Source organism: Puma concolor, chromosome A2, assembly GCF_028749965.1.
Source record: "Puma concolor isolate L17-30 chromosome A2, mPumCon1.1.hap2, whole genome shotgun sequence".
In the NCBI taxonomy this organism is placed as follows: domain Eukaryota; kingdom Metazoa; phylum Chordata; class Mammalia; order Carnivora; family Felidae; genus Puma; species Puma concolor.
The window spans coordinates 51,157,329-51,182,871 of NC_141668.1; the positions used below are offsets into that span (position 1 = coordinate 51,157,329).

At 40.9% G+C, this 25,543-nt stretch overlaps 1 long non-coding RNA gene across 1 annotated transcript; it reads left to right on the forward strand.

Moving 5' to 3' along the window:
- The first annotated feature begins 1,592 nt into the window (after positions 1-1,592).
- LOC147583183 (uncharacterized) lies at positions 1,593-22,590 on the forward strand. Its single transcript, XR_015246102.1, has 3 exons — positions 1,593-1,966; positions 3,876-3,917; positions 22,311-22,590. It is a non-coding gene; the product is annotated as an uncharacterized LOC147583183 (long non-coding RNA).
- The last annotated feature ends 2,953 nt before the right edge of the window (positions 22,591-25,543 follow it).

Consider the following 25,543-nt stretch of genomic DNA (forward strand, 5'->3'; position numbering starts at 1 on the left):
TGGACTAGTTTGACTTAGTATCTTCCTAAATAAAATCCAGGATAGCTTAGAATCTGAGGCCACTGCATTTCTTGATTCTAAATTCCTGATTTGATTTTGCCCCTTCTTATTTATTCTATGTGATTTATTTCAGGCTGGAGATAGTTCATGTTTTTCCACTTCTGATTTACTAGCCATCCACTCAATCAAGTCCTTGATTTTGAAGCCACCAAGATTATTTGAATCTTTGAAACAACCTCCCAGTTGAATGTTTCTGCCATCTTGTTTGAACAATACAATGTTGGGCAACTTGATGTTTAAGATATATGTCTTAAAATATAAAAATAGAACAGGTAAAATTCAACACACACATATTTTTGTTGTTGTTTTTGAACCTAGACTAGGGAAGAATAAATGAAAGAGGAGTTGCCTGTGCCCAAGTTCAACTTCCATTAAATTGTCAAGAGGTGTCAGCTAGAAAGGGCTTGGAAAGCAAGGAACATTCCAGGAGGTGTCTTAACTCTGAATCTTTTTGTGTTTGTTTCTGTTTGGTTTGTGACACAGCATAGCCTCCTGAACACTGTTCTGTCTATATTTCTTAATTTTCTAAACGACTCACTCATGTACCAAACACACATACAACTTAAACATAAAATTTCCTTGCAATACAACTTTCCACGTTTTCCTTGCTTGGTGGGGTCCTACTGGTCTCAGTAGAACCTGCTGCCTAAGGGGAAACCTACGGCTGTCAGTGTCTGAAGACCTGAACTGGAAGCCTCAGCGCTTGGGAGCCTTATTTCTACTAACACCAGCCATCCAATATAGTTGGCCTTCGATTGCAGAACTGAAAAGCAAATACCAATCAAGCAACTCTGCTGGTGGAAGCTAGTCTATGAACCACCCCCCCCCCGCCCCCCTCCCCGCCCAATCTCACCCCCCAATTATTTACTGTAAAATATTCTGGAAAGACTGCATTTTGGGTTTATTGGAAACAAATGAAAAGACAGACGTTTCCTTTCCTCAACATTTCCAGACACGACTAAAATATGTGTCTCCATTTTTTAAACAGCCCATTAAATGTTTTCCTATTTGAAAACGTGGTGGAAAGCGTCCAGCCACAAGCCTAATCGATAGAAATCAAGATTGTTTTGCGTTTTCATTTGAAGCTTGGTCTTTTAGGAACGGTTAAAAGAAGCCACGGCTTGCAACTGAAAATAAAGGGGGTAAATTACAGATTTTTTTTTTTTTTCCTTTTTAAACTGGGATACTTTTTAGCCACACTGGACATTTCACAACCTGCTTCCTTTTAAAAAGAAAAGTCGCCACAGAACCATAGCGAGAATGCAGAAAGCAAGGATTTAAACAAGTAGACCCCCCCCTCCCCCCATCAGTACTACTGTTCCGGGAATAGTCTCATTCGGAGGAACAAATGAGGTCCTTCCTTTAGGACGCGCAGGGGCAGCTGCTCGAGGCCCGGGGAGCGCTCGGCTCGGGCCATCGGCTCGCGGGGCAGCGGCGGCCGCGCGAGCTCGCGCTCCGCCAGCGCCGCGCCGGCCTTGGGGCCGCCCGCGGGGCCTCCTGTGGTGGGGAGAGGCCGCCGGGTCCTCGGCGCCCCGCCACCGAGGTTAAGACCTCTTTCCGTGCTTAGCTTCCCCCCGCCTTCTCTCTCCGGATTCTTCGGCAAACGCCGCCTCTCCCTTCCCGTCCCGCGCGGGCCCCACGCGGAGCGGGGCGGAAGCAGCTTCCGGGCCCTTCGCGGGTGTGCGGGCGGCGCGGCCCTTCCGGCCCGGGCTGGCAGCGAACCGAGCGTGGGTCGGGGCACGTCCCCGGCGGCTGCCAAGAGCCCCGCTTTGTCTCCGGGGACCGCTGGGCCCCGCGTTCCCTCCTTCTTTCCCCGCCAGCCTCGCCTAGCTTCCAGGTGCTCCAGGAAGTGGCCGGAGCGGAGACTTGCGGCCTCAAATGCCTGACGGGAGCCTGCCTTCTCCTGGTGAGGGCTCAGGGCTTCCAAACCCTCAACTCACAACCCCAGGGCAGAAGCCTAGCCCCCCGGGTTCATCTTTTAAGATGTGAAGGGGGGGGGGGGAGATTTTACCCCCTGCTTGCTACCGCCTCCCGGCTATTTCCAAAATACATTTAATTGAGTAACATATTCATTCTCCTCCTAGTTCTGCTTAAGGTGAACTAGGGTAGACGTGGGGGTTGCAGGAGTGGTGAGTAGAAGTTTCTGAACATTGGATGTTCCTAGAGAGACTAGACTAGTGCTTTTCTAGTCGGGGGAACTTGCCTCTCTAATGTTCTCGCCCCCATTTCAGTTGCAGAGTCAAACCCTGCCTTGCCTCAAGTCTCACTTCTAGAAAGTTTCTAGAAAGTTTCTAGAGAAGTTTCCTGTACTAGTTCCCACTCTTTCAGCTGAGCCCCTCCTCAAAACGCCACCTTTTACACGGGGAGCTTTGTTCTACAGTACTTAACTGTGACCGTGAGACTGTGAACTAGACTATCCATTTGTGTTAGTCTTGGCTCCCCCAAGAGGATCTCAAGCTTCTTGAGGGCAGGGCCCTTGACTTCCAGTAACCTGAAGGGTCGGTTTCTATAGCATCAGTCGGAGCTTAAGTTATAAAATAAGGTGATTGTTCTTGTTGACTTTTAAGTATTTCTCTAAAATGTACATGGCTTCTCAGTATCCTGAAAATTTGATATGTATCCTGGATGACTCTGAGCCAACCCCTATGTCAAATACTACACATACATTAACTCGTTTAATCCTTACTCAGCCTCAAGCAGGAGGTATTTTTAGTGTATTTTGATTTTACGGCAAAGGAAATGGAAGGGTCCAAGATGTTAAGTAACTTGTCCATTGAATCCAGAGCCCAAACTCTTATCCCCTGAATAGTAGTGCTTCTCCACAGGGCCAATCACATGAACCCTCTACAAAGAGTTATCAGGCCATCTCTGTTCAATTCAAGGACTATAGTGGGTAATTGCTCATTGGTAAAGAATTAGCGGGAGAAAATGATTTTAATATCAGACATATATGCAAACTGTAGCTACACATTCTTGGGAAAATAAGCAAATGACAAATACTTGCATGAAAACAAAGCTAAAGAGAGAGATCAAATTTAACAATAAAGTCCATGAGAGAAATAATTTAACAATAAGAGGCTTTTTTTCAAATCTGGCACTAATTGATTAAGGGAATAATTTGCAGGGAGAAGAAAGATACCCTTTATATGCACAAGTTCTGTCACACGCCTAACAAGTGGACAAAAATGGAAATATTCAATATGAAATACAGATGTCTTGTCTCCATGAAAGTAAGCATCCGTACGATTGGAAACATTTGCACAATATTCCATCTTCCAGTTTTCATTTGGTTATTTTATACACTGCAAATCCAGTCACAATTCACATTTGAAGAAAAAGAAGAGAAGAATTTATCTTCACTGGAAAGCACTAGTCTTCGTAGTTTACAACTTAGCACTTACAACTTAGTGCCTGACTGCCTTAGTCAGAGGATCGTGTGACTCTTGATCTCAGGATAGTGAATTCGAGCCTCGTGTTGGGTGTAGAGATAACTTAAATAAATAAAACTTAAAAGAAACTCCAACTTTGCACCTCTTGATTAAGAGTAACCAGAGGAACCAGGCTGAACAAGAACTTGAAGAAATATATTATGAGGCCTAAAGAGAGCCAGTTTTTAAAAGCCAGTTATTCCCAGTACTCAATTTACACAAAGTCAGATTAAGAGTTGTATGTAGAAGAACATACTTTGCTTCTTCCTACTCTTCTAACTTTTGTAAGTGAACGAGGACTTGGCATAACTACAAGCATTATAATAGTACTGATATTATTTAGTTACAGAATTACAGATCATCTAATCTGGTCTTTCTATTTAACAGGTGAAGAAACTGAAGCCCAGAAAGGTGCTAGCAGCAATAGTGGTAAGAAAAAATATTTGCTTATATCTTTACTATGTACTAAAGTGGACATTAAAAATGGCAGGCAAAATTAATCTCAGGATAGATATCTTAATAACATCAGTAATTAATTACTATATTAAATATAGTAATTATAGTAATTAATTACACTAATTATTAAATATTGAAGATCTAAATGTTATTAAGAATAGATGGATTTGGATAACTAGATATATGGCCAGAGGGTTTCTTCCTTCCTACTTACCTCTGTGAATCCTACAGAAAGGGTTGCTGTTGAGATCCCTCTTATCCCATGGGTAAAGAGAAACTGAAGGATCCATTTTATTTCTTCCACTTCAGAAATTCTTTATATGGTTTGACAGATGAGACAGGAACAACATCAAGAAGAAAGCCAAACTTCTTAACTGTCTTGCCCAACCCACTCAGATAGCATGTTAGCTTCCTTGTTGCTGCTTGATTCAGGCACCATGAACTTGAGGGCATTCTGGGACACTGGTGTGTTCCCCATGGACCACAAGGACTAAACTTGCAATTCATTATGTTATATAAAAATGAACCCCTCTACTAGAGACATCCAGACTTTAGCAACTTGTGACAGCTTATGTTTTTTAATGTTTATTTATTATTGAAAGTCAGAGAGAGTCAGAGCGTGAGCAGGGGAGGGGCAGAGGGAGAGGGAGACACAGAATCTGAAGCAGGCTCCAGGCTCTGAGCTGTTAGCACAGAGCCTGACGCGGGCTCAAACTCGCAAACTGCAAGATCATGACCTGAGCCAAAGTCGGATGTTTAACTGACTGAGCCACCCAGGCACCCTGTGACAACTTATTTTTTTTATGTTAATGTTTATTGAAGTCTTTCTTTGTATCTGATGCTGAGCTAAGAGCCTTATATACATTACTCTTCACCATAGCCTTATGATGTGGGTTTTATTATCCCCATTGACAGATGGAGAAACTGAGGCTTACTGAAGTTTTAGAAGTTTCTCACTGGAACATAATGAGTGGTTAGTAAAGTTAAATTTGCAGCCTGTTACAGTTAAATCCTCACATGTTGAAGCCTGACTTCTTAAGAATGTGAGAATAATGTAAGACTAACCTTAAATTTAACTTTAGCTTTAAAATGTTTGTATTTTAGGTGTTAGGGAATTTCTCACTGTGAGTCAGAAAAGGTTGCACAGCCATAGCGAAGGTGTTAGGGATGGCAGTACCAGGTCTAGTGGTTTAGCATCAGGGTTCGGGGCAGGGGCAGTTGTCTAATCAGACTGGCTCCAGCTGCTAAGCTTTCCATTTATCTAACTTGATTTTCAGTCTCCCTGGCAATTTTCTGAGCTACGTGTATCTTCCATTTCCGCTTAAATCACCAATAGTCAGTTTCTGTTGCTTACAACTAAGAATCCTGATTCATGTACCATGTGATATACCAAATGATGCTGCTTTGAAATTTTTTTTTTTAAGATTTTATTTTTAAGTGAAATTCACAACCCTGAGATCAAGGGTCGCATGCTCTACTGACAGAGCCAGCCAGGTGCCCCAATGTGCTTTGAAATTTTTTAAGACCAGTGGGCTGTGGCTAGGAATTGTGGGAGGGAAGTTGGACTCTATAATGTAGAAAGTATCTATGTAATATGGGCCAGATGGCAGCTTCTTCAGATTCTACTTTCTCTTTTTCCCTACCTTTGGGCTCTTTTCCTTTTTTAAGTTTTATTTATTTAAGTAATCTCTACACCCAATGTGGGGCTTGAACTCACAACCCCCAGAGAAAGAGTCACATATTCCTTCGACTAAGCCAGCCAGTTGCCCCGGACTCTTCTAATGCACACCCGTTTGGCCTTGTTAAATCTAAATAAATATACTTAAAAAGCTAAAGATGAGCCTGTGCCCACCAAGAAAGCATAAGTGTATCTCATTGAGTTGTAGAACATAGCTTATTTTCTATTTTATTTTACGGTTTTCTTATCTCATCGAGTAATTATTCTTCTGAAGCTGACCCTTTATGTACAACAGTAGCTGATACTTGTTGATAGCTTACATTGTGCTAGGCACTGTGCTGAACACTTCACATGGATTGGCTCATTTAAATCCTCTCAACTATGAGGTGTAGGTAGGTACTGTTATTACCCCTATTTTAAAGAAGAGGAAATTAAGAGGAAAGGTCACCCACATAGAAAATGGCAAAGTTCACTCTTAGCGTTGTGGCTTCTGAGCACTTATTCTTGAAAACATTGTATATTCTCTTCCCCCTAAGTGGCTTGACTGATCCAACTTTTTTTTTCTTACCCTTCCTCTTTCTCATTTTCTATCTCTAGTTTTTTTTCTTTCTTTTTTTATTAAATTTTTTTTAATGTTACTTTATTTTGGAGAGAGAGAGATAGAACAGAGCACGAGCAGGGGATGGGCAGAGAGAAAGGGAGACACAGAATGTGAAGCAGGCTCCAGGCTCTGAGCTGTCAGCACAGAGCCTGATGTGGGGCTGGAACCCACGAACTGTGAGATCATGACCTGAGCTGAAGTCAGACGGATGCCTAACCGACTGAGCCACCCAGGCGCCCCTGTTTTTTTCTTTCTTAATTGAGAATGACATGAAAGCATCCAGTTCAGTCCCTAAATGAGCATCTGTAATTGTGTGAGGTGACTGGTCGGGTATCTATCAGCTGCAGGTGCCCTTGAGAAGCACCGTTTGGTTTGCTCTTCTGGCCCTAGGAATTCCTTCTGACCTCACCTTTTCCTGACCTCCACTATCTCTGTCCCTCCCCACCCACTTGGAACTTCTGTTCTCATCTCCTCACTCTGGTTTTTCTTGCTGTCTTATATTTGAATCCTGTCTCATGACTTTGCTCCTTCATTAATCAAAACACTTATTCAGAGATGATGTGAAATTTTACAGAGAGAAGGTAGCATCCTTTTTCAAGGAGTTTATAAATCATGAAGCATATAATCTACTACCTAGTTTATGTGATGTTACATTATTTATTAGTATTTTTATTAGATTTAGTTAGGCATTTAAGCTTTAGGATTTTATTATAAAAGTCCTATAGAACGGGGGCACCTGCTGGCTCAGTAGGAAGGGCACGTGACTCTTGACCTCAGGGTCATGAGTTTGAGCCCCACATAGGGTGTAGAGATTACTTGAAATAAATAAATAAATAAATAAATAAATAAATAAATAAATAAATAAATAAATACAAGTCCTATAGAACAATTGGAGTTGACACTCCTTTCTCTCCAAAATGTGTAACTTGAGAATAAACCTCTAATTCTGGTTGGGGCAGTGATCAGCGTGTGATTTGGGCTGAATGCTAAGGTTTTATGATGACATTTGCTGGAGAAGACAAGGTATCTGGTAAATGTTAACATAAACTACATGCCCCAGATTGAGTGTGAAAGACAAGGGAATGGAAAGAGAAGAAAGTAAGAATTATAGAAACTTGGGGCTCTTCAAGTACTTGTGAGTCAGAAAGGAAGAAAAGGGAGGATAAGATAGATGGAAATGACCCTGGGGAGATTGTGTGTTTAGGATAAAGGAGATCTCATTTTGGGAAAATTCTGTAGATGGAATCTAAGGATACTACCAAGTCAGACAAAGCCTTTATGGTTTCAAGGTGATCTGTTTTTCTAGATCCAGTGCTGGAATATGTGAGAGGTGAAGAAATTAAAAACAAAACAAACCCAACTATGGTTTAGTTTAAAAAAGAAAAACAGGTGGGGCGCCTGGGTGGCGCAGTCGGTTAAGCGTCCGACTTCAGCCAGGTCACGATCTCGCGGTCCGTGAGTTCGAGTCCCGCGTCAGGCTCTGGGCGGATGGCTCAGAGCCTGGAGCCTGTTTCTGATTCTGTGTCTCCCTCTCTCTCTGCCCCTCCCCCGTTCATGCTCTGTCTCTCTCTGTCCCAAAAATAAATAAACGTTGAAAAAAAAAAAATTAAAAAAAAAAAAAAAAAAAAAAAAGAAAAACGGGTGCCTGGGTAGCTTGGTCTGTTAGGCATGTGACTTTGGCTCAGGTCATGATCTCATGGTTCATGAGTTTGAGCCCCATATCAGGCTTTGTGCTGACCGTTCAGAGCCTGGAGCCTGCTTCAGATTCTGTATCTCCCTCTCTCTCTGCCCTCCCCTGCTCATGCTCTGTCTTTCTCTCTCTCTCTCAAAAATAAACATTAAAAAGAAGAAAGAAAGAAAACCAGAGTTAGGAACAACTGTAAAAGCAAAGATAACTTACCCATAATTTAATGTGTCTGTGCAATTATGCATGTATATGCATATTTGTCTCTTTAGGAAGAGCCTTTCCTCCTAAGGCCACATCGCTCACATTGTTCACCTGCCTTCTTGAATTCCCTCCAAAGAGCCACACTCTTTCTTCCCCAGGGAGTTTGCAACCTGGGATGAATTCCCCCCCCAACCCCCATTTTCCCCTGAGACTTTGAGGCCTTAGCTAAATGATGCTTCCTCAGAGAGACCTTAACCTAGTACCCTCTGTTTCCTTTACGCACTTTATCACGGTTCGCAAATGTAGTTTTATATTTTTTGTTTTTCTTTCTTGACCATAAGCAACTAAATCCTGAAACGCATAGTGTTTTCCCCCACGTAAGGTTCCTGTTGGTAACTACTAAATAGACATTGGATGAATGTTTATATTAACAAGGGTCTGACTAGGCTGCTGTAACAAAGGAATCTAAAAATATAGTGGCTTAAACATGGCTGGAGTTTAGTTCTCTCACGTGTAAAATTTCAGAGGAAGGTAGGAGCCCAGATCGGTGGGGTGCCTTAGCACCGTGAGGTCATTCACAATCTGAGTTTCTCCCACTGTGCTGCTCCAGTGTCCCTAGGTCTTGTCCACATGGTATATCCATGCCACCTCCACATTCCCACTCTGTTTGTAGGAACAGGGGTAGAGTGAAAGTGGAGGGCAAGCAATTTCCTATAAAGTAAGTGACTTGGAAGTGGCTCACCTCCCTTCCACTCACATTTTATTGTGATAAACTTAGTCATACGGCCACACCTAGCTGCGAAGAATACTAGGAAATGCTGTCTCTGGGTGGTGTAGTCACGAGCCATCTCAAATGGAAGAGGGAGGGGTGTCTGGCTGGCTCAGTCAGAAGAGCTGGCAACTCTTGATCTCGGGTCGGGGTCATAAGTTTGAGCCCCACTTGGCTGTAGAGATTCCTTAAAGAAGTAAATAAACTTTAGAGAAAAAAGTAAACAGGAAGAAGGTGAGAATGAGAATTGGGGATTAACTAACCATCTGTTCCATTGTTGGATAAATGCTTGTTGAAAGAATGAATATTCTTTTTTAAGTTTATTTATTTTGACAGAGACAGAGAGAGACAGAGAAAGAGTGCATGAGGAGAGGGGCATCGAGAGGGGGAGAGAGAGAGAGAATCCTAAGTAGCCTCCATGCTGTCAGCTCAGAGCCAACTCAGGGCTCTGAGCTCACAAACCCTGAGATCATGACCAGGGCCCAAATCAAGAGTTGGTCGCTTAACTGACTGAGCCACCCAGGCTCCCCTGAATATTCATTCATATATTATCAGAGGTTGGAATAACATAGGGGTTTGAGGAGTGTGTTTTAGAACTCCAGAAAATAGGGATGTGATACAAAAATATTAGACACCGGGGCGCCTGGGTGGCTTGGTCGGTTAAGCGTCTGACTTCGGCTCAGGTCATGATCTCACGGTCCGTGAGTTCGAGCCCCGCGTTGGGCTCTGGGCTGACAGCTCAGAGCCTGGAGCCTGTTTCGGATTCTGTGTCTCCCTCTCTCTGACCCTCCCCCGTTCATGCTCTGTTCTGTCTCTCTCTGTCTCAAAAATAAATAAACGTTTAAAAAAATATATTAGACACTAAGATAACATCAAATATACTCTGTGCTTCAACCTGTTAACCTGCAATTTGGGGGGCAAGGGAGGATTAAAAAAATCAAGAAATTGAGCAAGGCAGGTGCAGGGCAGCTCTGGGTGTTTTGACTACACACCTGGTTTTGTTACAGTTTGCATATAAAATCTCTGCCTTCGGCAAGCTTCCAGAAATAAGCCTTTAGCTAATAAGATTAGCTTCTCTCCAATCCTTCCCTTGCCAGACGGGAGCTATTTTGAGGCAAAGACGTTACTTGACTACTGACTTTTTCTCTCCATTATCCTAAATTTCACACTAACAAAGGCCTTGAAATTCTAAGTTCCAAAACAGAGCCAAACCAAATAGTAACCATTTAAAAGACGTGGATACAATTTATTTTCCACCGATGTATCCTGATGCAAAACCCACATTTTAAGGAGCACAGGCAGAGTATGGAGCTGTATGACAATGTTTGCACCTGCCCTCCCCTTTGAGGGGCTAAGGGCATGTGGGCAAGGCTTATCAGCAGCTGGCCTCACCGCATCGGGAAAGATGAAAGGAAGTGGCCCACTTGTCGCCACAGCCCAAGTTGTCTTCATGTCTGCGGTTGCAGGAGACGCTGGGCTTGGCATTATTAGCCTCTCCTTCCTTAAATTCCCTCAGCACAAAAAAAGTAACCACCCCCCACCCACCCTCCCCTTATATTTGGCCAGAAGGTTAGGAAACAACCCCTCTCTCTGCCTTTTGCCCTATCAAACTCCTTGCAGCTGAGCTCATGGGTCTGTCCTCTGTGAAACGTGCTCCAAGGAGAGTGAATCCCTGGTCTGCTGTCCTCCCTTAGCATTTTCTACTTTTCAGAGTACTTATTACTTTGGGAGTTGAAATTCTTCCATTTGTGCCTTTTCCTTGTAAACTTCTCCAGGATAGACACCATATCTTATTAGTCATTGATTCTCTCTGCCTTGTACAATACCTGGCACATGGTAGGCACGTGATAAATATAAATGTTTGTGGAATGCATGAATGAGAGAATGATTGAGTGAATGAGGGAATAATTCTTTGCGTTCTGTCTGTAGCTTCTCAGCGATTCTAAGGTGCTCATTATTGCTGAGGCTTAGGAACCCAAAGTGTGGTTCCAAATTCTTCCTTGTTTCCAAAAAAAATTTTTTTTACTTGCTTGCTGAAGTTAAATTGAAGTTCAAAATTCTTTAATGGAAAATTGGCTTTTCATTAGGCAATGAGGTGTAAAATGGTTTAAATGTAAATGTTTGAATTAACATACAACTAAAACTCAATGAAACTGAAGTGTAACCCGTCAGTCAATCAAAAAGTGTAAATAACTGATACTTAGAGTCTTTTCTGTCTTGACAGGGGGTGGAGGTCAGAGAAAAGTTGGTGCTTGGGCCTTAGTGGGGGTGGAAGAGGATGGGAGGTCAAAGGGTCATCTAGGTAGAAGCAGAAGAAAGGGGAACTAGGGGCCACTGATTTAGCACTTCCTTAATAGCTCAGTTTTAGGGAGAGAAGTAAGGCCCACTGTGGTCCTGTTTGCAATTTTGTGAGAACAATGTTGAGAACTACCCGCACACAGATTTGATTTAGGTGGATGTGCATGTGTGCACTTAAAAAAAGTTGACTTTGTTGCAGAGGAACTGCATTTTCAGAAGAGTTAATTGAGGGTCATATAACCTGGATTGTACCCTAAAATATCTCTGCTGGTGGTAGTAGAACAGTTGGGGTACTTTGCATGGCTGACTAGGTGATATTGGAGATGTGCCTGGACAGGAAAGGGTAGAAGTTATGCCAAGATTTGATTTTGAGTGGAGCCTCTGGATCAAGAGACTGCTATAATCTGTGTTTTATGTTATCAGAGGATCTGCGATCCCTCAGGTTTTACAGATAGAGCTGCTTAAATAGCTCAAGGCACTTTGCAAACTTCCAGTTAGTTTTCTCAGTACCTTTGGAAGTGGAAAGCAAATGTGTGCAGAGGCCCAGTGCTACACAATTGGTTTAAAATTTGCTGCTTATTCAATGCCAAATTATCAGTCTGACTTTTTTTTTTTTTTTTTTTTTTACCCCTCCTTGAGCTGCAGTTGAGCTAGAGTATTAGTTGAGAGTCAGTGTCCTAGGTTTGTTTTGGCTTCACCCCGAGTAGCTATGTAACATATCACAGACCACTTCTCTCTGGTGGAGGTGAGACTCCATGAATCCTTAGGGCTCATTCCAGACCTAAGGCTTTCCATGTTAGTAGTACTCCATTGCCACAACTAGAGTGAGCATTTGACTTAGCAAACCAGTAGCAGAGTTTTGGAACACATGTCTTTTAACCCGTTTAACCTCTACTTTTGTTTTACTTTTTAAGCTTTTTTGTTGAAGTGTAGCATACATAAAGTGTGGTAAATACACACTGTGGACTAATCTTAAGAGTACAGTTTGCTGACTATTTTTTAAAGGACGTATCAAGTTGTGATTTAGCTGTAATAATTCAGCCTTTTTATCATTTTATTTATTATTTTTAAAGTTTATTTATTTTTGAGAGGGAGAGAGAAAGAGAAAGCATGAGTCAGGGAGGGGCAGAGAGAGAGGAGGAGAGAGAGAATCCCACGCAGGCTCCACGCTGTCAGCGCAGAGGCTGATGTAGGGCTCAAACCCACGAACCATGAGATCATGACCTGAGCCTAAATCAAGAGTTGGATGTTTAATTGAATGAGTCACCCAGGCGCCCCAAGATTCAGCCTTTTTAGATGTATGGTTTGATGAATTTTGATAATTATATACTGTTATGTAACACTACCAAAGTCAAGATGTAAATGATTTCCATCATCCCAAAAAAGTCCCTTGTGGCCTGTGCAGTCAGTCCCCTCTTACCCCAAGCTCCTGGCAACCACTGCTCTGTTTTCTATCCCTGTAACTTTGCCTTTACCAAAGTGTCACATAAATGGAATCATACCATATGTAGACTGTAATGTCTGACTTTTTCCCTATAATCATTTTTTTTCCTCTTGTGCGCACAAGTAGGGGAGGAGCAGAGGGAGAGGGAAAGAGAGCTTCTTAAGCAGACTTCATGCCCAGCACTGAGCCTGACATGGGGCTCAATCTGACAAATGGTGAGATCATGACCTGAGCCAAAATCAAGAGTTGGATGCTCAACTGACTGAGCCACCCAGGTGCTCCTATAATCTTTTTGAGATTCATTACCTACCCATATAATGGCCATCTAGATCAAGATATAGTACTTTTCTGCACCTGAAATGTTCTCTCATGTCCTTTTCCAGTCAGTAACCTCCTCCCACTTTTCTGATTTCTACCATTATATTAGTCTTACCTATTTTGTGTTTCAGATAAATCGGATCATACAGTAGGCACTGTATGGCTTTTTAAAAATGTAATATCTATAAGATTCATTCATCTCCTAGCTAGTAATGATAGTTTATTCAAAAATCACTGTGTGAAAATAAATAAATAAAAATAAACATTTTAATAAGTAAATAAATATCACTGTATGGCATTCCATTGTATAAATATACCACATTTCTTTTATCCATTCTACTGATAGCATTTGGGTTGCTTCTAGTATTTGGCTATTTTGAGTGAAGCTGTTATGAACATCCTTGCTGATGTCTTTTGACAGTATTCTTTTGAGAACATGCACTCCCATCTCTTAGATACATTCCTAAGAGTGGAATTGCTGGATTATGGGCGAGGCGTATGTTTAGCTTTAGTACATGCTGCCAAATAGTTTTCTAAAGTGGTCATACCAATTTATCCTCACTGTCAGTGTATGAGAGTTCCAGTTACCCCACAGCCTTTTTAAGTATATATATATATATATATATATTTTTTTTTTTTTTTTAACGTTTATTTATTTTTTGAGACAGGGAGAGACAGCATGAACGGGGGAGGGGCAGAGAGAGAGGGAGACACAGAATCTGAAACAGGCTCCAGGCTCTGAGCTGTCAGCCCAGAGCCCGACGCGGGGCTCGAACTCACAGACCACGAGATCATGACCTGAGCCGAAGTCAGATGCTTAACCGACTGAGCCCCCCAGGCGCCCCACCTCACAGCCTTTTTAATGCTTGGTACTGCCAGTCATAGTTTAGCCTTTCTGGAGAGTTCTACAATTCTAAATAGTTACCACTATTTTTTCCCCATTTTTAAAATTGTGATAAGATATACATACACAGAATTTACTATCGTAACCATTTTTAAGTGTGCAGCTCAGTGGTATTAAACACATTCATAATGTTGTACAACCATCACCACCATCCATCTCTAGAATTCTTCTTATAAAACTGAAACTCTATACCCATTAAATAGTAACTCCCCACTCCCCTCTTTATTCTAGCCCCTGGCAACCAGCATTCTACTTTCTGTCTCTATGAATTTGACTACCCTAAGTACCTCATATAAGTTGAATCATACAGTATTTGTCTTTTTGTGACTGGCTTCTTTCATTTAGCCCAATGTGCTCAGGGTTCCCCTAAAAACTGTCACGTTGTAGCAAAGTTGCAGAATTTCTTTCCTTTTTAAAGCTAAATAGCAACCACTGTATATTATTTCAGGCTAAATAACATTCATATTTTGCTTATTCACTCATTCAGTAGTAGACACTTGTATTCCTTCTATGTTTTAGTTTTTATCAGTAATGCTGCTATGCATATGGGTGTACAACTGTCCCTTTGAGACCCCACTTTCATTTCTTTTGGGTATATATACTCAGAAGTGGATTTGCTGGATCATATGATAATTCTATTTTTAATTTTTTGAGGAACCACAATACTGTTTTCCATGATGGCTGTACCATTTTACATTCCACCAACAGCACACGAGTGTTCAATTTCTCCATATCCCATCAACATTTGTTGGGTATGAGGTGATATCTTATTGTAGTTTTGATTGGCATTTCCCTGATGATTAATGCTATTGATCATCTTTCCATGTGCTTATTGGCCATTTGTATATCTCTTCAAGTCCTTTGCCCATTTTTAAACTGGGCTATTTAGCTTTTTTGTTGTTGAGTGTTAGGAGTTCTCTTTATATTCTGGATATTAGTAAATACTACTTTTAAATAGAGTGAAATTGCATGTGCAGTACCAATAATGCAATTCAGAGGTGTGGAGAATCAAGAGTGGTTACTGATAAGACAACCAACAGGGGCAAGCAGTTGTAGAGGCACCTTTTGTTACCAAAAGGACCCAAGTTTTAAAAATTTATCATATCTGTATCACTAAGAAATAGTGGTGGTGGTGGTACGGAGCCTTCCCTCCCTGATTCAATGACTCCACCTCCCCTTTAATATTTATTTAATTCTAGTTTCCCTGGAAGGAAATATCTAGGGGATTGGTTGGTGAGGACCTCCGTATTTTGGCCTTATCAAAAGAAATAGGTGACTTTATTCCTCCTCATTTGAGATGGCCTTTGGAGGCCTGTATCAAACCTCCACTGAAATCAGAGTAATAAATATTCAAGAATGGCAAGGAGGTTACAGAGAATCCATGAATGGGGTGTGGGTCCATGTATGTGTCTGGAGCAAAAATATGCTTCATATTTGCAAAGATAGTAGTTTCCAGGAAACATAGTGAGGCTGAAGGGTCCATTTAGAATTCAGCTGTTATTCTTTTTTTTTTTTTTTTTTAATTTTTTAATGTTTTCTTTATTTTTGAGAGAGAGAAAGAGAATGAGGAGGGGAGGGGCAGAAAGACAAGGACACAGAATCTGAAGCAGGCTCCAAAGCTGTCAGCACAAGAGCCCGATGTGGGGCTCCAACCCATGAGCCATGGGATCATGACCTGAGCTGAAATTGGACGCTTAAACAACTGAGCCACCCAGGCACCTCATTGAATTCAGCTGTTATTCTTATTTTATTATTTTTAATGTTTATGTATTTTTGAAGGAGAGAGAGACAGTATAAGCAGGGGAGGGGCAGAGAGAGAGGGAGACACAGAATTTGAAATGGGCTCCAGGCTCTGAGCAGTCAACACAGAACCCAATGCAGGGCTTGAACTCATGAACCATGAGATAATGACCTGCGCCAAAGTCCGATGCTTGACCGACTGAGCCGCCCGGGTGCCCCTCAGCTGTTATTCTTGATGTTAATAGCACCAACCAGGTTTGAGTTGGTGGGCTATGGGTGGGCCTTGCAATATAGTTGTTCATTTGAAAATATGCCTCTGAGAGTACAGCTAAAAACTGCGAGATTTTTTGTACTCTACACCTAATGTAGACTGTATAATGGAGTTTTTATGTATACCTAAGAATCACTGTGCATTTTAGAGTATTTCTGGCCACTCTACAAATACATGAATCAGATTAAAGAATAGTCAGTCAGACTTGAATTAAATATATATTCCCATAATGGTTATTATCTTTTTTTCCTGGCTTGACATTATTATAGCAAGCTAAAATAATAGGAGATAAGTAGCTATTATAAATGAACCATTAAAAGCAACAGTAAGCCAAAGTTATCATTGATCTCTCCCTGTCTCTTACTTTATAAAAACTAATGTAGTGAATTGCCATGGAGTTACCTACTTTAATAATAAATCTGTTGTGTCAGGGCAGTGACCTGATGTTTTCTTTTACTCATAATTTATAGTCTATTGATTTAATCCTCTGACTATCTCACCCTATTTGTGTAGCATAAAACCATTTCTTAATTGAAAGACAAAGGTAGCTTGGATGAAACCACAGAATATTTTTATTGAAGATTTCTACTTGATCAATAGCCAAATAAATATGAACTTATTTTCAGTGACAGTTTCAAGTTTAAAAGACGAAAAAAAAAAAAAAAGGAAATGCTTTGATTCATCATCTATGTGGATAATCGATTTATAGATGTATTTAGAAATTTAGATTTTTTTTTTCCCATGGGCAGTGGTGGGAGGCTTATGGAAACATTTTAAGAAGACACTAGCTTCTTTTTTTAGTGAGTCATAAACAAGAGTGTAGAAAATGAACTCAAGTAGCAGACAGTTTAAAGTGACTACATAAAACATTGATGTGCTACTAAAGCTCTTCCCTCAACTTATGGAAGAGAAAGCCAGCACTTTATATGCCCCTCCAGCCAATAACTGACGCCTTTCCCTTTGGCTATACACACCAGAATGCCAGGTGCCACACCACCACTCTCTCCCTTGAATAGAATTAGCTGCCAACTTCCTCTTACTGTCAGTTTTAGATTTCTGGCAATGACTGTTACCATCGCCCTGCCATACCCCATCTCCGTCTGCACAGATCCTTTTTTTTTTTTTTTTTTTTCCGTCCGCACAGATCTTGAGCAGTTCCAGTTCCTGAGCTTTTTTTCACCTGTTTCAGGCAAAAGTGTAACGAGTACCATCAAATATTGCCGAGAAAAAGCTAAGAAAATGGCAACTATAATAGAGATGAAACACAGGATTAATTTGGCAGAAGGCTCTTCTCTGTTTTTGTCCGCTTGCCTATTTGTTTATTTATTTTTCTTTAGATGTCATAGATCTTACCCAGGTAAGCTAAAAAAAAAAAAAAAAAAAAAAGACCATGCATCATTGTCATGTCACAAGCATAACTCAGCTTGGAAGGAAGCAATTTGAGGATGGCTATCCTATTACCATGCTTTATTTTTTCTTCACCTAATGCAGATAGCTGTAGAGAATATGGAGGAATACCTTAACATTCACCCCTTGAAGAGAAAGCAGTGATTTTTTATGGTGCTTGTAATTCATGCCATCAATTTTATACGTGGTAGGTCCATGTCAAAATCAGAGTAATTAAATGGAATGGCAGCCCTGTTAAATGTGTTCATGCCATTGCATTGGCAATAAAGCATGTGCAAATTTACAATTAAGGCTTGTCTTTCTCCTTAGCCGTAGAGAATTGTGACAAACATTAAGTTGCACAGTCATAGGGATCCAAAAGAGTATTCATCAAAATAAAAACACCAGGTGGATAGTCTCAGGATTATAATATCTTCTGATGCAATTACTCTTTTTCACTGCATATTTTTTGACTGAATAATAATTACTTTTGCACTGAGAAAAGGCAGGATCAGCTAGTTTAAACTTGTTTTATTACAACCCTCCTTTTTAAAATTTGCAAGGCAGCATAGAGCCATAACTGTTTATTCAGATAAAAGTATATTTGTTCCAGTTCTTAGCTTTCAGAGGGTGACAGGCTGTTTCAAATACAGCACACTGAGCTTTTAATACAGTCGCTTTGGTGCTACAAAACACGCCATTAAGATGCATATGGATGGTGTGGTTAATTTCCTAAGCTATCACTAGGAATCATCAATACAACAGAGATAAAGGAGTTTTGAAACCTAGCCCAAGCAGTGAATTGACAGCCATCTTTAACCACCATGACCTAAGAATGACCCTGAGCCCCTCTGAGTGCAGGAGTTAGATATGTTGCAGAGCGCAGGAATCGGATATCTAACAGGCCTGGAGGCCCCCACTGTGTGGCAACTGCAGAACCACTTGCAAGGTCTGACACACAGATTAGGTGACAAACAGTGATGTCAACTCCATGCTCTTTTTTATTTTTTTTTAAATTTCAAAACAGACAGAATTGTGAACGTTTCGTGTTTATTAGGCTGTTCCCTCCTTTGTAAGCTTGTTAAGATTCATAAAAGTACACTCACCAAGTTTTTATATTGTTTAAAACACTCTAATTGGACTGTATCTGCAAATATTGGTACTGTGTGCGTGTACACATTTTGCACATACACTCCTCAAGAATTAATTTTATAGCAATGGAACAATATATTCTAAAGTGCTCCAAATCGTCCATGGCACTTTATGATAAAATGTACCCTTTGTTTTGTTTTTGGTAGCTCTTTATTCCTAAGTCTTGCTTACATTTTAAATTTCTTGCTTAAATCTTTATAACTTGGTTAGTAATTATGGTTTTTGGGAAACACATATACAGGGCTGCAGAATACGCATTTAGGCTCAGTTGCCGTGCTCCCTTATTACAGAAATGGTATATGAAACAGTTATTGTAATAAAGCAGAGACGTTAATAAGGGGATAGACATTCAGAGGAGCTAAGGAATAGGAATGCAGGCTACCTCATTAGCTTTCAGTGATTAAAGTGGAGAGTTTCTCTTTCGTAACAGTTCTTTTCCTAGGATTCTCATGAATGAAAAGTAGATACACTCACCTTAACAAAAGATATAAATTACAGTATTTGTATTATTAGCATATGTGTAATGACTAAAATGTTCATATATCAATCAGGGAAAATGCAACTGGGATGGTATCTATACAGTTTCCTCCAAGTGCCAAATGCATTTAAAAAAAATGATTCACAAACAATAAACAATCATAGCAATACCCTGTTTCTCTGAACTTTCTCTGGTTTTCAGTTTTTCAAAGAACACTGTAGCTTGCAAGTCAATCTTGCATTTGGAATTTGCCAGAGTCACTTTGGAAGTTCTGCAGGGTCTTTGTGGGGTCTGTGACCTGAGGCTGTGCTAAACACAGTAGAGCTGGAGCTCCCACCCTGACTCCATGGGGGTGGGGATGGAGGGGGGGGGGCAGGGAGAACCGCTGCCTTCTAATTGCAGTGCTGAAAAATAGCAGAGGTTTTGAATCAGATCTTCACAAATACCACACTTAAGCTGAATCACCTCCCCTCCGGGGCCATTGCAGAATGCCAAATTCAACTGCGACATTCACTCCCAAACCCATGCTTTTCTCAGGATGGCATTTCATGGTTATTGTTCTTTGCTGTCCTTTTAATGAGAGAAACAGGTAGTGATGTGCATACTCTAATTGGTAACGCTTTCTAATAATCTTGTAATCTGGGTTTATAAATAGTTTTGTGGAAAGTGTGGAGGGATCTGGGACTCAGAGAAGAGTATTACTTCCCTGGCTCTGTGACAAATGAGGATTTTAATCTGATTCATAACCTTTTACAAACAGCTCCATCTTGACCAGAGCACTGTGTTTGGTGACCTATTCAATTTATTAATGTTTCACATTGGGCCTAAGTGCCTACAATGGGGAAATGACAACAAGTGAGTACTGGTGACTTCATTAACTTGGCCAATACTGGTAAACGGATGGGTTGACATGATGGAAGTGTGCCCCATGGAAACCCTTCTACCTGAGGACAAAGATAGTGAGACACAGTCTTGCTATCAGCTGCTTCTGCAATTTGTGTGTTCAGCTGCTCCGCTCATTTGCATACACCCCAATGCTTTTTATTTTGTAGGCACTATCTTGTTCGCCCAAATGATACCTCCCTGTAAGTGGGACTCATCTTTGGCTTGACTTGTGTATCATCACAAATCTTGAATGCTTTAGGAAGTAGAATGTTTCATGGTTCAGTTTCAGGAAGGAGAGACCATTCCATTTTACCTCTTGTAAGAAGAGATTTAAATACAGAGAATTTTGTCTTTATGCAATTGGAGTTATGAGCTCAGTGTTCTGAGTCTGCAGGAGCGACTCCCAGAACAGTACTGCAGAACTAGCCTGAAGTGTTAGCTGCTACTTGATAGGAAGGCCAGGAATCAGGAGGCTGCCATAGAACTATGGATCCAAAAGCCCACCACAGTAGCCTCAACAAAACTAGTGACTGGATGCTGGAATTTTGCTGTGGAAAAATCCAATATGTCTCCTCCCCAGCCCTACCTGCTAGCAGCAAGAGAAAGAATAGCAGGGTGATTGGTCCCACCTCTTTCCCACCTTCCAGATCTCAAGATCTCATGTGATTACATCTTCTTGGTGGATCCCGATTTCAGAACTGTTGCTGCAAGGGAATGTGAGCTTTCTAGTCTCTACAGTACTGGAAGGCACCCCCAAGGGGAGTTGTAGTGGATGTTGATTGCTAATTTATCATTTCCATCTCATAGCCTAAATAAGCAAAAACATGTAACAGGATAGGAGATCCATGGGTTCTCCTTCTCTTCCTGGTGCCCTTTGGTTTTCATTTAGACAAGTGAATTTCTTCCAGAAAAGTAATAAAAATAATGATGATTCTACAATATTTTTCTACTGTTTGTCTGAAATATATTGGCAACTTTATAGTCCTTTCTCAGGTATGGATTGAAGGTGTACTAACCTGGGTCTCAGAGATTCTTCAACTTCTTCCATCTTGTGTTCCAGCCAGTTGCTTTGGAACTGTCCATTGGCTCCCACTTGCTTTTGTCTCGCTGTGCCCATTCCCCTCATATTATTGCTTAGGTGGGATTGGGTTTTTTGGACTCAGCTTTCTTACTGGAAGTTATTGTTGGGATCTTCCTTGTTCTAGGCTCAGGGGCTAGAGGAAGCCTTAAACAAATACTCACCTCTGTTCTTCTAACCCCAGCCTAGGTGTGTCATTTGGACCCCCAATCATCCAGGAGGGAGTTGGGCCAGTAACCGTTATGTTACTGAAGTGTTCTTAAATTTATTTGTTATAAAAATTTCAGACAGTCGTGCATGGGTGGCTCAGTTGGTTAAGCGTCCCACTCTTGATTTCCGCTCAGGGGATGATCTCACAGTTCCTGATTTCAGGCCCTGTGTTGGGCTCTGCGCTGGCAGCACAGAGCCTGCTTGGGATTCTCTCTCTCTTTCTCTTTCTGCCCCTCCCCTGCTCTCTCTCTCTCTCTCTCTCAAAATAAATAAATAAACTTCAAATCTCAAACAGAGCTAGATATGTCACTGAGTAAATAGAAACATTCAGGGACTGCATTTATTTTCCATCACTGAGCTGCCCTGACCTTGCTGGAATTGGCACCTAGCACAGTCACAGAGTAGGTGTGCTATATTGGTTGAATAATGATGGAATTCGGTGACCCTGATGCCACATTCTCAGAACTCACTCAGGTATTTTGGTAAGAATTATGCTCTAAGCTTATGCATCTTCCTTTGGAGTGCAGACTTTACAAAGTGCTATGCTGTCAAGCCATCTGACTATACTATTGTGGCTTAATTACAAAAGAGAGTGATTATGCTATGTGTTAGAGCTCTTCAGGTAACTTCTTGACTCACCTGAGAGGCCGGGGACAGTCTTCAAGGACAGCTGGTCCAGGCTCACGTGGTATCATTAGAACGTGTCTTCCTTTCCCCTCCAGTGGATATATGGCTTACGTTCTGCTGTACTCAGTTCATTGCCAAGCTATATAAGATGGCTTCAAGCAACTGCAAGAACACATCAACCCAGTAACAAAGCCAGTGACAAAGAGAGTTCACTTTCCCAAAGCACAAACCAGAGTCTAAGACCTAAACCTCCTTAGCCGGAATTGGCCTGATTTAGGTCATGGGCCTGTTTAGGAACCAGTCGGTTGCTGCGGGAATGGGATGCTCTGATCGATTTAGTCTTGGGCTTAAACTCTATCCTGAAATCCAGAGATAGAATCTGCTTCTTCGGAATGGGGCTGGAGTAGATCCCTAAATGGGAATTGAGGAGTTGTCATAGGAAGCAGAGTAGATGTCAGATAGCAAAAGCAACGTTAAGTCCACCATAAGCAGAAGGCAAACTACCTGTACAAAGAAGATACTGTGTCCCCAGAAACTCAACAGATATGAAGAGACATCCTGAAATTTCTGGCTGTTTTTCAGTGTCTGGGCCACAGATCCATTTGACTCTCTGAAAACATTTTTGTTTTCATTAAACAGATGAAATAAAAACTGAGACGCCAACTTTAAGGACGTGAGTCTAGAGCTAAACTGAGATGGATGGACCAAGATGGAATACACCCTGCAGTTTTCAAGAACGATTCAGAACTTTGGGCACTATTTGTCTGGATTGCTGTTTTTAATCTGAAGTTGTTTTTGCGATAATGTAACACTTAAAAAAGAAAAAAAACCCCTCAAGCATACCCAAATGTACAGAGGTGGTATAATGAACCCCCCATGTACTCACTACCCAAATTAAATTGCTATATTGATTTTGTCATTTTCTTCATCCATCATGTCTTTTTCCCCCTTTGCTGAAATATTCTAAAGCATATCCCGGGTATCATGCCATTTTACCCCTACATTTCTCATTATGAAAAAAATTTAAAGTAGCCTTATTTTATCATTGTTATTTACTACAACTGGGCATGATTTAGCCAGAAATCCAAACATTCTGGGGCATCAGGAGCTTCAACTCCTTTCTCCTAAAACCACAGAAGCCAAATACATCTCTGACCCAGTACCAAGCCTACTGAGTATTCACAATACTGAAAAGGTTGCAGCATTCCAAACAATATGAAAGGAATTAAAAAGATAGGTGTATTCTATGCCTTCATGGACAGAACTTTGGCTGGTTTCCTACTGGAGCAGTTCAGACATTTGAAAGGTACCACGGCTGCCAGGTGGGTGGATTTGAATCATATTTAACAGTTGTCTTTTTTTTTTTTTTAAGGGACTTAACGTTTCCTCCTTTGAGATTTCAACTGATTGTTTTCTTTTCTGGAAACTGATCTCTCCAGAAAACTACTTATGAGTAGGACGCTCAAAATTTATTTTGATGTTATTAATACGGTCTTGGGTTTCAATACAGGCACCCCAATCTGGCTAGCTTGAGACATTTTCTTGTATACAGTTTGATATGCAGGGATAATCAAATTCTAGAAGAAACTTGGGGTTAGGATTTTTACATTAAAAAATTCAGTTGGAGTTGTTGTCAGAGAGATCATAAGTCAAAGTTTAAATATGTGGTTTAAGTAAAATATCTGGTCTAGTTTCTGCAAAGTTTCCAGGGAACCTTGTTCCCTGAACCTATAATTCAGAAAGTCTCATGAGCCTTTGATCTCTGACAGCATTGCCATTGTTATTGATCCAGGTGAAACAAGGCAGGGGTGGGAAGAGCAGCTGGAAAGAGCTATTGATTTATTTATTTGACAGATATTTATGGGATTTCTGTTATGTGCTGGGCACTATGCTAGTACGTGGGTAAATTAAAGAAGAAATGACAAGAACCTTGGTTACAAGGAGCTTATAGTCTACTGGAGTAGAGGTAAGACCTTTACCCAAAGTAGAGTGTGAAGTGTCGTAAAATGCATATTGGCATTCTGAAGAGGAAAAGATTTGTTCCTTTTCAATTCTGGGATCTGAGATAGCTGCATGGAGAGATGGCAGATGAAAGGAGTTGGGGAATATATTTTGAATTTGGACATGCAGACATGGTTAGGAAAGAAAATCAGCTCCGCGGACCATTCCAGATCATTGTATCCTTTGCAGCACAGCCTTAGGAGGCTGCTGCTGTAGTCCTTCAGGTGTGCAAACAGACGGTATTGCTGTTTGTCAATTTTATGTATTACTTTTGTGTACAAGTTATGTATTATGAATTGTAGAAGGGACAAGAGAAATAACTCGTCAGATATTTTAATGCTATACTTAACCAGTGTTCTGTGAATCTGTTGTAGCTTTGCTTCTGTAGCTCCTCTAGGATTTGGGGAAGAATAGGGAACAAGCTATCGCCTCCATCAGTCTTTCATGTGAAATAACTTTAATTCCTAAATTTTGAACCCAATCCCCACATGTAAAAGGCACAAAAAGTGTAAATAAAAGGGGATAATATATAATAGGTAGCAATGATAACTTTCTGTTTTACCTCCTTAGGTGTCTCTTGAATCTGTTTCTTTCTCATGTTCACTATCCAATTCCAGGTTGATAGTTCTCATTTAGGATTCCCTGCCTTTAGCTCTTTTCCTTTCAATTCCAGTCTCCATCCTGCCGAATGAAATTTCCACAGCTCCCAATCCACAGAAATGATAGTATTTCTTCTTGCTTAGGAACCCTTCAGTGGCACTGCATTGCTCTTAAGGTAAAATTTGAATTCCATTATATCAAGCAAGGGTCTCCGTGATCATTTGATCAGGGATGATGTGTATGATCCAAGAGTATCTAGATGTAATATAAGCAACTTGAAAAAAAAAAGTTGAATATTAGATTACAGGGTAGTAAACAGTAGTAGATATCACATGATATAATACCTTTAATCTTGATTATCTCTTGCTTTGTATTTTTTCTTTTTTTTTTTTTTTTAATTTTTTTTTTTTCCAAACGTTTTTTATTTATTTTTGGGACAGAGAGAGACAGAGCATGAACGGGGGAGGGGCAGAGAGAGAGGGAGACACAGAATCGGAAACAGGCTCCAGGCTCTGAGCCATCAGCCCAGAGCCTGACGCGGGGCTCGAACTCCCGGACCGCGAGATCGTGACCTGGCTGAAGTCGGACGCTTCACCGACTGCGCCACCCAGGCGCCCCAGTATTTTTTCTTTTTTTAATGTTTATTTATTTTTGAGAGAGAGAGAGAGAGAGAGAGAGAGAGAGAGAGAGAGTGCACCAGTGAGGCAGGGGCAGAGAGGGGGACAGGATCTGAAGACGATCTTTTTGCTGACAGCAGCAAGCCTGATGTGGGGCTCGAACTCACTCATAGACCGTGAGATCATGACCTAAGCTGAAGTCGGATGTTCAACTGACTGAGCCACCTAGGCACCCCTGGTATTTTTCTTATCCTGATTCTTATATGAGCCATTTAGCTGAACTTGACTTTATGGAATAGATTCTTTTCTCTATAAAATTAATTTCTGAATTTTAACTCTTTTCCACACTAAATTTCTTTACAGAATTAGAAATTGATCCTTTTGTAAAGTCTATTGACCTTAAAATAAAAAATTTTTAAGCCTTCAAACATGTTAAAAGGAAATGAAAATATATTAACTTTTTAAAGATTCTTTAAAAAAATTTTTTAGACAGAGAGAGAGAGAGCATGCACATGAGCAGGGGAGAGGGGCAGGGGGAGAGAGAGAGAGAATCTCAACCAGGCTCCATGCTCCTCATGGAGCACAATGCAGGGCTTGATGCAGGGGTTGATGCAAGGCTCAACTTGGAGCTTGATCCCACGACCCTGGGATCAT